This window comes from Elgaria multicarinata, chromosome 1 (assembly GCF_023053635.1).
Source record: "Elgaria multicarinata webbii isolate HBS135686 ecotype San Diego chromosome 1, rElgMul1.1.pri, whole genome shotgun sequence".
Classification (NCBI taxonomy): domain Eukaryota; kingdom Metazoa; phylum Chordata; class Lepidosauria; order Squamata; family Anguidae; genus Elgaria; species Elgaria multicarinata.
In genome coordinates, this window is record NC_086171.1 from 81,321,196 (window position 1) to 81,335,216 (window position 14,021).

Consider the following 14,021-nt stretch of genomic DNA (forward strand, 5'->3'; position numbering starts at 1 on the left):
ACACATCAGCCCTCGCCTGTACATTTGCACACGGAAAGGGACGGCGGCAATAGCCCTGCGATGCTCATACTTCTTGCAAAATGACTACCATGATGAGGGGAAAAGCCAAAAGAAGAGAATGCGAACAAGCGACACTCAAGCTCAGGGCAGCAGCGCCGGATTTTGAAACGGAGCTTGGGAATTCGGGAGCCTCGCTTCCGGGCATTGTGTCGCTGTTCACATCGCAGTTCCTTGCTTGCTAGCTCTCGGTGGCAAAGGACAGTGTTGCAAACATGCGCAGGGAAAGTGGCGCCCAGGAAAATAAGGACAAGCTCAGAGGAAGTCTCCTGCCTGTCGGCCGAGCTTGCCTACTTGCTTCTCGGACGGCATGCCCCCCGCTCACTGGAGCGACTTTTCCTGCATAATCATTTGATTCAGAATGCTAGAATTTCCAAGTCTAGCCAGGGGGGGATTCAGTGACTTGTTGTTTGAGTTGATCTTGCCCTTGCGTTTAGTTTCTGCAAAGGGGAACGTGGAGCCCACCTGCCCCTTCCCGGTACCAGTAATTCAGAGCATGCACTTAGCTGGAGTGAAACCGACAGTACGGCTGGAACCATCAAGAACTAGGCCGACGTGAGTTTTTAAAAAGGGCCCTGCAGGCCATGAAGTTGCTTTTCACGTACACTTTTATGGGTAGAGGCTAGTAACACTTTTTCAATTTGCCCGGCTCGGATGGATTCCAGCCTGCCAGGCTCCTGCAGCAGCGCAGAGCAGCTTTTGCCATCCCGGAAGAGGATCAAGGACAGCACGGGGTGGGCGGGAAAGGAAGAGACCCTTAATGGACCACACACGTGTTCTTTCACAGGCCAGACGAGCAGCGTGTCTGGTCTCGTCAATAAAGCCTGCTTGAATAATGTGGGAGAGAATTTCTCTGAGGTGTGGAGGGGATGAGGAACTGAAAAAATCCATGTATGCATGGGAGCATGTATGGATGCAATCCTGTGCACTCTTGTATAGGGGTAAGTTTCATTGGATTTACGCGTGGGACTTGTTTCCAAAGTAATGTTGCATAGGATCGGGCTGCATGTCTACGCGTGTATGCATGTGGTTGGCACCTTTGCGAAAAAGACGTGCATGAAGTCTTCAGGAAGAGTGCATGGGGCTTTCCTCCCACAACGGGCCATCTTCATGATGCCTCCGCGCATCATCGGGACAGACCAGGCGTCGCTAGACCAAAGCCCTGGCATTCCACCCCCAACCGCTTCTACTATTCTCTTCCACCGAGGGAGCCCCCTTTCAGAACCAATCGGAGCGGGGACGTCACTGTGGAACGCCGACCCTCGTGACACTCCGGCCAATCCGAGCACGGGACGCGGCGGGCTCCGTTCCAAGCGGGGCGGGGACAAAGGAGGCTTGACGCAAGGAAGGCGCGTGATTGACGCAAGCGGAGTGGCTAAATTTAGCCCCCATGGACTTTTTTGTGGGTGACGGAGGCGGCGGCGGCGCGCGAGGCGCGGCCTGGGAAGCCCATTGAATGGCTGGTACGGACCAGACTGGGTGGGCGCCGTGCGCGCGCGTGCGTGCGTGCATGCGCGAGCTCTTGGTCTCGCGCTCAAAAAAAAGGAGCTATTTCGGGAGAGGAGTTATGGCCGGACGAGCCAAATATAGCGCGAGCGGAAGATATTTATAGTGCCGCACATCCGCTGCTGCCAGGCGTCTCCTGCCGCTTTCGGGGCGGAGGGACGGAGGGAGGGAAAGGCGCAGCCAAAGCCAGAACCTTTGCGACAGGGACGCGGTTCTGCGAAGGGGGCATCTGGGCGGGGATTCCCCGGCCTGGCTGGTTGGGGGCAGGGTGGAGACGGCAGGGGCTGCCCCGGGCTGAGCTTGACGCAATGGAGAGAAGCCGGGGGCGGGTAGACGGGGATACCCCTGGCGGGGCGGGGACTCCTGCGCCTCGTGGCGGCGGCGGCGGCGGCACTACTACTGTCTCTCCTCGCCCGGAGGGGGCCGCTGCCCTCTCGTTTACAGCCGCAGGTCGCTCCTGCAAGGCAAAGGCGCCGCCAGCCCGGCGAACGGCTCCAGCCAGCCTCCCCACATCCTCGAATTATTGCCCCATTTAAAACACCCGCCATCTTTGGCTGAAATCAGGCTCGTCGGTTTAACGCGAGGCCGTCGCCGCGAACGAAGGTGAACGGGACTCCGAATTACACCTCGGCACGCGGTATAAACATCTGGAACGAGACTGAGGAGATCGTTGGACATGTCGGCGCTCCCCCCACTTCGGTTCTAGACGTAAATCTCTTTGCGGCGCTGAAGCGGCTGATCTGGAAAAGTCCGAGAAGACACTGAGGGGCGAACATAGTGCTCCGCCGTCAGAATCCGATGCTGTGCAGCGCATGTTTACTCAGAAGGAAATTTGACTGAATGCAGCCAGGTTTGCTCCAAAATAAATGCCAGCAGCAGTATAAAGATTTAAACATACAACGTATTTTAAACACCAAAAATCGAGGGACTAAAACGGCAGGGAGAACAAAAAAAGGTCTCCACCTGATGCTGAAAAGACCACAATGCGCACTTCTGTGGGGAGGGTGATACATAACCAACTGAAAATGCCCTCTGCTTAGCAGCCACCCATCACACTACATTTGATGTGAGGCAATTTTATGAGGGTCTCTGAAGAACTTAGTTAGATGATCCTTCAGGTAACTTGGCACCAAGCTATTTAGGACTTTGAAATTTAATACTAGGACTTTTGACTAGGTCCTGGAAATGAACTGGAAACTCATCTATACTTTCATTGATTTAAAGTAATTTGGAGTGGCGGGGTGTGTGTGTCTTTTCTAAACTTTTCTGAATCATTGAGATAAGATGGATGAATAAGTTCTATGAGTGGATGGAGCAAAATTGCTCACTTGCAAATAAATTAGTTATTTGCAAGGCAATAAATAAATAAATTAGTTCTTTATTGCCTTGCAAAGTAGAATAATGTTACTATTTTACACACTGGCAGATCACTTGCTTCCCCTCAGCCAACACATTTCTTCCTTGGGGGCTCTAGGACTAGTTCCTTGCTGCTTTCTACTGCTGCAACCCACAGTGGCTCCAAGGTACCATGGCCAGTTTCATCTTCCACTATTTTCCTGCAAGTTAAAAGAGGGATCATGTCCTGGCAGATATCTCCAATTCCTGTCTTTCGTCTTCTGCACTCTGCATGACTGAACTCAGAAATAGAATAAAGATGAGCTGGGGGACTATGAATAGTGGGCTCATTCTCTTTTGTCACCCCAAGTGAGTACTGGGGGAAGGGAAGTGGTACAGGGGGGGTGTTTAACTTCACCCCACTCTATATCACCAGCCCTTTTAGTGCTGTCAGACACTCTTCCCCAACATGGTGTCTATCCTGATTTTTGGACTCCGCTCTCATCTGCTCCAGTTAGCATGGCCAATGGTCAGAAATACTGGGGGTTGTAGTCCAAAACATCAGGAGGACACCAGGTTGGGGAAAGTTGCTGTAGGAGGTTTGTATGTTGTCAGCACAGGACGCTGCTTAGCCAGCCCCCTCTATTTATTTATTTATTAAATTTCTATACCGCCCAATAGCCGGAGCTCTCTGGGTGGTTCACAAAAATTAAAAACATTCAAGGTATAAAACAACAGTATAAAACCATAATATAAAATACAATATAAAAGCTCAACCAGATAAAAACAGCAGCAATGCAAAATTACAAATTTAAAACACCGTTAAAATTTATTTATAGACAGTTAAAATACTGGAAGAATAAAATGGTCTTCACCTGGCGTCTAAAAGCATATAATGTAGATGCCAAGTGGACCTTAGGGAGCTCATTCCACAGCCGGGGTGCCACAGCAGAGAAGGCCCTCCTCCTGGTAGCCACCTGCCTCACTTCCTTTGGCAGGGGCTTGCGGAGAAGGACCCCTGAGGATCCTTCTGAGTGGTCCACCATGTGTGGAGGGGTTAACCTCCCTTCTTTGTAGTACTGAAGAGTTCAAGAATTTACTCCTTTTCCTATTTATTTTATTATTTTATTTACAATATTTATATACCACTCCCTATCCAAGGATTTCAGAGTGATGAACAAATAAAATAAAATAACATTTAAAATTACATTTTCAAAAGAAACAAAGTGCAAATAAAACTGTGGCCAGACATTCAGGGAAAGCTTCATGGAACAGCAATGTTCTTCTACATGCTACGTAAAAAGTTCTCTCTTATTAGAATGTAAGCCTATGTGGCAGGGTTTTGCTATTTTATTGTTTTACTCTGTACAGCACTATGTACACTGATGGTGCTATATAAATAAATAAATAATAATATTTTGGGGAGGAAGGAAATCAGGCCTCTGAGCCAAAGTCACCCCACCCCCACTTGCTAGCTTTGTTAAATGTAAGTGGGAAAACAGGTACATCCAGGGTCAATTTCTGCCCCCTCCCTGTTTTTATCAGTATCATAGGTTTTAATAGTTACTAGTGTTCTCCTTTTATGAGAGGGCTTTGTACATACACAACCATAATTGGGAACTGAAAAAAACCACAATATTTTTCTCCATCCCTGGCAACTCTCCTGAGTATCCAGAAAGCTGAGCCTTGTCTGTAGAAGGTCTTGTTCCACTGTGCTACAGGTCAGCTCAGGCCCGCTAAACTTGCTATTAGAGAATGATGAAAATATATAATTAGGGAAAGAAAGTAAATGGGCTTTCGCACCAGGTAAGTGGTTTTACATATGAAATAGTCATGGATAAGGATAGCGGCAATGGATTCTTTTGGTTTTTTTACAAGCAGTCTTTGTCCTACAAAGGTAACATGGCTTCTGAAAGATAAATCAGTGTTCAGTTGATGGAGAGAACAGCAGACAGCTGACACCTGCTACACTTCAAAAACTCTCCCAATCACAACAGCCCTTCAGTGTACTGTAAAGCACAAGTTTGAACAACATCAGTAAGTGTGGTAATTTATTATGAAGTGTCTAATATAGTATGGAACATCATCATTTTAAAACAGTCTACATTTACTTCGATGGGGGATATATATATATATATATATATATATATATATATATATATTCTCAAAGATTATTGTATTAGAACAACCTATTTAAAAACCGAGGGGGAAAAATCAATGAAGCTGTCCCAGGTGACCATCAACAATGTTCCCATTTAAAATATTTTATTTATTTATTTATGTATTTATTTATTTATTTATTTATTTATTATCCATTAGCTTGTAAACCTGTCTTGAGCTTAGTTACCTTTTGATGCTAAGGAATTGTTATTTTGATGACTAATTTATCCATCCCCAAGGGTTAAGGGCAAGTAACATAAATAACACACACACACACACACACACACACACACACACACACACACACACACACACTTATTATGATGACATGGGGAGGAAGGCTATCATGCTTTAGTTGCTGTTGTGGTGCATATTTCTATGCTATGGGGATGGCAGCAAGAAGGAAAGGAATAATATGAAGACCATGGGGAAGAAATTGGTCTAGCTGTTTTCAGGAAGTCGTATCACTTGCAAGTTTACCACATGGGAGTGCTTTTGCAGATTTACATTGCTGCAGGAATGAGCTCTGAGGGGAAACTTTGGCTTACAATGATGTTTTGGCCATGAAAACAGTTGAGCAAACTAGCCCTGAATCCTCCAATTACAAATAATACATCAATGATTGCTCATGAAGAGACAAGGCCACATAGAGTAGGCTTCCATTGTATTTTCTATTATTACACCTATGGCTGCAATCACATTAAATGCATTTTAATAATTTGATCTTGACATTTAGCCCATTTAGCCATAAATTATATACAGTATGCCAAAACAAGCTTTTTTTTTCTTTTTGATGATGCCCATGTGTTGAAGCAGAAAGCATCAAAGAAGAGACATTCTTCCTTTGTATGTGTGAGAAAGAAGAATCTCTCTTTTACGATAGTGCTTTTTGTCTGCAGTTTTTATACATGCTTGTATTAAAATAAATAAACATCTGCCTTATTAACTGGGAGCACCTTTTGAGTCACAATCCTATGCATGTTTAGGCAGAGAAAAGCTCACAGCTTCCAGCATTCCCGAGCCTGCCATGCTGGGAATTATAGGACTTTTTTCCTGTCTGAACATGCATAGGATTGCACTATTAAACATTTAAACACTGATTAGTCTAACTCAGCCTTCCCCAAACAAGTGCCCTCCAGATGTGTTGGACTATGACTCCTAGCATCCCCCCAGCCAGCTTTGCATGTCAGCACTAATGACAAGGCAATCCTGGAAGCCAAAATTAGGTTGCTTAGGTAGGAAATAGAATACTAGGGCTTCCAAGGTAGCTTGCCCTGAAATGCAGCTTTTCAGGCCCATGGGCATCTTTGGCAATTTGAGAAACCATTAGAAAACATCTGCCATGGGAGGCATGGCAGGTCACAACGGACAAGGAACCTGCCCGAACACACTAAACAACTGCTTCAAATACACATGTTCCAGTGCCAACAGAAACCTGCTTCACAGAAGGCAAATTCCTTTTCTTTCTCCTCCCACCACTGCCAGCTAATTCATTCCCCTCTATCTCCTTTTCTGTTTCCTTCTGGATCACCACTCATGCACCCTGTCTCACTCACGAACATGCTCTCTCTCTCTCTCACACACACACGCACGCATGCATCCATCCTCAATTCATATAAAAGTAACCAAATATTCATACATTTGTAATTACATATGTATGCACATATGTCCTTTCCTTCCCCTCCTCACTGCAAGCACACAAAAAACCACGCACTCTTTTTCAAGATCTCTCCAAGATCTCCCCTAATCCTTTTCTCCCTCACTCTTTCTTACACACAAGCAGCTCCCATCCATTCATACAAATGTACCATCTCCCCCCAGCCTGTGGCTCCCAGCTGGCTCCGCCAGCCCCCACTGGTTTCCATACTGCTCGCCCTCCACCCCTAAATTGACTTACCCCTGTTCTTCCTTGCCCTCTGCAACTCTCCCCCTGCCCCCCAGCTTATCAGACAGAAGTGACAGGAATATCTTTTTCTTGGTGCATTGCAAAGGAAAGTATTAGCCTGCAGCTGCCTGGCATCTTCATTTCGTAAGAATGCCTAAACATGAAACCATTAAGTTTGAAATTGACTATAGAATTCCAGGTTGAATTTTCCAGGTTAAGAATGGGTCTTTCTCTACAGGTTTATGTGAAAAAAATACAGATGTGAATTCTTTCTTGAAGTATGACTGTTACCATCCTGTTCATATGCAATCTGCCTTATGCATAGATGCTTAGACTGTGAAGTAGCACACAAGATTTCCATAAACAGGCATAAATACTGATAACTCAGCTTAATAGGAAAGAATACCCATTGAAACTGTTAAGAGGGATCATACATAGGGCCCTGAATAGTAACAGAAGTGAGTTCTTACCACCCAAGACTCAAAAGGGGATATAAAGGATGGTGGTCCCTTTAACATATGATAGACATACTAGTAACATTCAGAATATTATCCATAGATACTGGTACCTTTTGAAAGAAATACCTGGTTGTCAGGGTGTCCCATGCTTGCATATCAACAAAACCTTAGAGATATCAGGTGCACAGAAATCCTTTAGGTGAAGAAGTAAAAGATAACTTTTTCTGTGTTCGTTATGGTGTATGTACTAATTGCCTCACAGGCAAGAGTTTTGTTAACCCTATAGATAATGCACTATATTTCTGTGAAGAACGGCCAAAATGGCTGTGGTCTTGTTCTGCTCAGTTTGGCTCTGGCCTCTGAGCCAGGAGGAGGGAGTTTCCTCAAGGTCTATCTCACAGCTTGGGAAATTGGCTGTGCCAAGCACTCCCTATCTCCTGCAACAGCACCTGCAGAGTTATCAGCTTAGCCTGAGTAGCCCAAGGTCGTGCCAATTGGGGTGTTGATCTGTTTCAGCTGTGGGAAGAAATGGCCTGCTGAAGGGGTCGCCGCCCACGAGGGAGGGGGCACCAATGGCGTGAGTGGGGCATAGGATTGGCTAAGGCAGGTCACGATACCTGCTGACCTGAAAATGGATAAAGAGGTGGGTAGCCAGGGGCCAGCCATCTTCCCAGAGACTACACATGTGTGTGTGTGGAATGGAAGATCAGTGTCGAGCTGAGTGACGGCTTGGTTCTAGGAATATTTATTATGTTTAAAGTGTCTGGATGCTCCAGGGCAGGCTAGCCGCTGTTGTGTAGTGTTTTATGGTGGGGGTAATGATTTTAGGGTGTAATCACTTGCTGCTAAACTTTCCTCAACATTCTACCTCATCCCCCCCTTTTCCTTCCCTCCCGTTGCTTTCCTCCCTCTTGCTTTTACTGCCTGACTGGAGCCTTATGAGTTAGATTCTAGTTTGCATGAATAAACTGCTTTGGTCTTTAATACGTGTATGTGTGTGGTTATTCTCTGGAGGGCTGGCTAATACCGTTTCGGCACAGGGTTAGGGAGGTGGTAGTCTGGGAAATCGGATGATTAATCCAGGGCCTACCTTGCAAGAAAGTTGTACGGATCCCAACTTTCCTTCACAATTTCTATCAATGTTTCTTTAATTATATCAAGGTTTCTTTAATTATAATACCAAAGAAGGTACCATATGCCCTTGTAAAAAGTATGTGGGGGAAAGACAACATGAGCTACAAAAGTTAGAATTTGTGAACATAAAAGTGGCACAAGAAACCTGAGGATACGAGCGCTCTTTGTTCAGCATTTCCTTGAATGTAGACATAATCTGAAAGACTTGAAATTCTGCTGCTTGGAAATGGTTGACGCTTAAAGACAGCAGCTTCATCGTGAACCTTTACAGAAGGAACTGTATTGGATTTCTATCTTGAAGACTGAATCTCCAGGACCTAGTGTTAGATGTAAGTGTTATTGAACAGACTGGAAACAACACAGTGGTATCAAATTTAATATATATCTAAGTGGAAAATTGCCAAGGAAGTCTAATGCAGTCACATTTGACCTCAAAAGAGAAAACTTCTAAAAATGGGGGGAATAGTAAAAAGGAAGTTGAAAGGGAAAATCAAGAGAGTCAAATCTCTCCAAAATGCTTAGGAGTTATTTGAAACCAGCACAACAGAAACTCAGATGTATATTGCAAGTCAAGAAAAGTGGCACAAAGTAGGGGTGTGCGCGGACCCCCCCGCTCCGCCCTGCAGGCCGATCCGAAAATTTCGGGTCGGCTCGCTCCACGCTGCTCCGCCCATACTCCGCTCCTCTTTGCCGCGGAGCTCCGGCTCTGAATTGGAGCTCCGCAGTGGAGGGGAGTGGCGCCAGGTAAGGCCGGGAGAGGAGGGCGGGAGGTTTACCGGGCCCTGCCGCCATCGCTGCTCGTGCGGTGACTGCGGCAGAGCCCGGTAAGGGACCAAGGAGGAGGGGGTGGCCTTACCTGCCTCTGTCCGCGGTGTCTTCAATTGAGCCCGCGGTTCAACCAGGAAGTCTGGGCCGCTTGCGGCCCAGACTTCCTGGTTGAACTGCGGGCTCAATTGAAGATGCGGACGGAGGCAGGTAAGGGAGAGGAGGGTGGGGGGGGTTACTGGGCCCTGCCGCTGTCGCCGCATGGGCGACAGCGGCAGGGCCCGGTAAACCCCACTTACCTTTCCGGCGAAGCTCCGGATCGAGGCGAAGGATCCACCTTCACCTCGATCCTCTTTGCCATGCTCCACCGGCCCCCCAATCCTCTTCTCCTCCGCCTTAAGGGCAGGCGAAGCCCCCCGCTCCGCTTCTAATTCGCCGGTCCGATTAGAAGCGGAGCACATCCCTAGCACAAAGTCCATGAGGACAACAACATGGTTAACAAGCAGTGTCAAGGAAACTATTAGAGGAAAAAAAATCCTTTAGAAAATGGAAGTCATGCCCAAATAAGAACAAAAAGGAACACAAAGTCGCACAAAGAAAATGCAAGCACACAATAAGAGATGTGAAAAAGGATTTTGAGAAACATATTGCAAATAACATCAAGCCAACAAATAATTATTTAAATATATCAGAAGCTGGAAACTGGCTAAGGAGGCAGTTGGACTGTTGGGTGACAATGGATTTAAAGGAGTACTAAAGGAGGATAAGGAGACTGCAAAGAAGTTGAATGAATTCTTCATGACTGGGTTTGGATGACACATTAACCCTGATGGTTTATTTAACCCATAATGGCTTAACATGTCATCTGTGAGCTTCTTTTCCACCTATGGTGGTTTAGTTCACCAAAATACCCCACTTTGATAACCCACAATGAGTTAATAACCATGAAGTAAGGGTTATTTAACCCATCATGAGTTAGTGTATAATCTGTTGCGTAGTGGGTTAAGTTGCTAGCCTACAGAGTCACTCGGCAAGAGCAGTCAAAAGCACTGCCACTGCTCTGCTCCTCTCGGAGAATCTGTTTCTAAGTTCTGCCTAGCAATGGATTGTGCCACATAGCTGTGCTGGGTTTTCACAGTCCATGTGGTGCCTCCCCACAAAGGGAACCTGTGTATGAAATTTCCCCCCATTCCTGCAAACTTTCAAGGGTTTAGAGAAGTTCCCCATTTTTTGGTGTACACAGCCAGAGATAAAGGAAGAGCTCAGAAAACCAGCTTGGTAAATGGAGCAGGCAGGAAGACTTTGAGAATTGTGGTGACGTGGGATGGGTGGCATGGTGGGGTTATGGGGAAGGGGCTAAAGATCAACACTACATAGAGAAAAATGGGGGACCAGAAGAGACAGAAGATGCTGCTAGCATGAAGTGGACCAATCAGAGAGGAAGGTGATGTAGTGACAGTGTGAGGTATGTTGGGATATGATTTCCACTGCAGAGGAAGCTGGAATACCTGTCTGCTAGGGTAGGAGGACTGGAGAGTAGGAGGAATGAGAGGGGAAGAAATAAACTATGCACAGTACCTTATTTGCATGACTGTGTTATGGGGCACAGTGCGCTCTTTCCAAAATAAGCTACTGTGTATAGCTTATTAAACCGCCATGGGTTAAAGTGATGTGGAAACCCGCCTAGTATGTTATATCATTATAGCTATATACTTTGGAACTCACTGCTACGGTTATTAATAGATTTTCCAATTAGGTGTCAGCTGCCTCAGCTGTAAAATATTTAACTGCTTCCACCAAAATAAACCCTGTATACCTAAATGAAACTCAATAGTCTAGTTCCTATTGTGTAGGCATGGATTGGCACCACCGCTAGAGAAAACCTTTCAAAATCAACAAGAGTGAAACTGTTTATTGAGGGGATTATTTACAAAAGGGAATAAAATGTTACTCTTCATTAGATTCAGATTGCATAAGTATTCTTAAATTAAATATGCTTCATTAGCTAATAGGTAAGGAAGTCTTCCTCAGCTAAATAAACTCTCAATAGTTTTTCGTTCAGACCAGGGGCAGCATCCTAATTTGTTAATCCACTAACAGAAATTACATTGCACTAGTGTAAGGTGCCTCTAGTGCAACATGGATTGCGTTAGCTAGTGTGATGGGATTCCTTGGAAATCCTGTCACACCAGCTAATGCAATTGTTGTTGCACTTGAGGTCTCTTACGCTAGTGCAACGTAATTTGCATTAGTTGATTAACACAGTTGGATACTGCCCCAGATTTCCCTAAACTCCACCATAGCAGATTCCTCACAAGCAGGAATTGATACTGTACACAAGCCTCCTCCCTCTACCTCCAGCTTTTCCTGCTTCTTTTTGGCTTTTAGGATGATTGAAATGTTTCAGGAAGATGTTGCTGAAATTTCAAAAATGTACTATGTATAACTTCGTTCACTCATAAAATTATTGTGTTTGGTATATTCAATTTAAAAGTATAATTTATTCAGACAATAATTACAATATGCATAATACATTATATGTTCCTAAAGTACCAAACTGACTTTAGATCTGTAAAGAGCACTAAAACCCAATATCACACATTGTTCAATCCCTGGTGGGGGTGGGGGTCAATGGGATGAAAAAAATATATTTTTCCCCATGGCTTTAACATTTCCAGAAATTGTACATCTCTAATTAAATGTTCAAGCATTCAGGGCACATGCAAGCTCTGCGGGGATTACTCACTATGAGTATTTTCAAGTTTGGAGGGGTATCCACCTGGGCAAAGGTGCCACACCTAAGCAGGCCTCTTCCACTTCAGCTTGTTTGTATATAATATGCAGTTCAGCTCCTGGTTATTTTTAAATGCAACATGGGTCTTGAGATGTTTCAAAAGTGAACCCAAACAAATAAAAGAAAGCATAGGTTTTCACTGCTAGTTGTATGTAAAACATCAATTTACTGAATAGTACTGAATCAGATAATTCCTCCCACCAATTAGTTGAATTTGCATTGTGGATCTTACCTTTACCACATGTCTAAATGTCTGAGACATAGAGGGCATGTCTACAAATGTAAACACAGTTAAATGTCAGAATTTCCCCCACCTCCGGAACTCTAGGAAGTGTAATTTTCTGAGGGGGTTAAGACCTCTAACAGACTTCTCAAAACCTCAAACTGTTTGAAAACCATTTAAGCCTTTAGTATTATTGCATCCAGTCCCCTGAAACCAGTTGCAGTTTTGCAAGAGGCACAGAAACGCCTGTAAATTGACCATGGTATTCAATGTGCATAAACATCTCTGTAAAGATGCAACTATGTACATTTACTCATGTTGTAGTTCCATTGATCTCAGTGAGTCTCACCTACTCCATTTAGCCATGTGAGTTGCACAAGCATCCACCTGCAATATGCAGTTGGTAGTTGGAAGTGAAACATTTTGGCTCTTCCTGGCACTTAACTCCTGCACTAGGAGGACAGATCTACACTATAAATTTGTTAGTTTAGGGGTATGGCTAGATGGGGCGATATCCTGGGGTCGCCCCAAGATCATGCCTGTGTGTCCACATGATGTACAGGGCATCCTGGTAGCAGGAAGGGATGATCCCTTCCTTTCCCTGGGATATCACCTTATCCTTCTATCCTGACTTTTCCTGCGGTCCCGGGATGATCCCGAGACATGCAGACGGGCATCCTGTTTTTGCCCCGGCTTCTCGCAAGTAACCACGAGGAGCCAGGAACCAGGCACGGGGCACAGAGCTCCTCAGGAGCTCTGTGCCCATTGGGTGTTGGGTGGGGGGAGCAGAACTATTTTTTTTATTTAAAAAAGTACCTTTGTGCAGGAGTGGTCCTGTGCTCTTTCTTGATTAAAAATAATTAAACAAAATGGCCCCTCTCTGGCCCTCTACACCCATAGGTGTAGACATGCCCTAGGTATAGTTAACCCCAAACAATCCTGAGAATTGTATTGTAGTGAATATACCAAGAATTTTGTTAGCAATCCTTACTCCCTCCTTCCCTCCATTACTTTTCAGAGGATTCTCTGCACAGAAGGAATAATTTTAAAATCAAGTCACACAGACATATCTTTTCCTATCCCTTGTACTGTGGCCAAGTATACTACAGTCTGGTGTTACACATGCTGCCTGATCATCCTTTGTTAGGCTGATAGCTAGCCAAGAGTCCAGAAGGGTCAGTTGATATTCCATGGGTTAAGAAATAATGTGAAGAAATACTGTGTTTTTATCTGCTTATGTTTTGTAACCTCTGAGTGAGGTTATAATGTAAAGTGGGGTTATAATGAACATTAGGAGAGGTCACATTATAATCAAATAGGCCAGAAGCTGGGCTTTGCTACCCTGTATTGGGTATAAGATAGTTGTGGTGCTTGGTTACGATAGGCTTCAAGCTGACTTGAAAATTACTAACCGCCTAGTACCTATATAAATCAAGGCAGCTTTGCCTTCTAGTCATTTTCAATTTGGATTGGTCAAGGGGTCATCAAATTTCATTAGAAAATCCATAAAGAACATGATTGGGCAAAGGTTCTTGCCAGAAGATGATTTAAAGACCAGTTAGAGGTCAGGTGGTGAGCTGACAATTAAAGACAATTGGTTGTGAGTTGGACTAACAAGCTGAGAAAGGAGCAAGCCAACTCTGAGGGGACCCTGCTAAAAGAGAACCTGAAGATGAGAGACTTTGAAATATCTGAATCACCGTA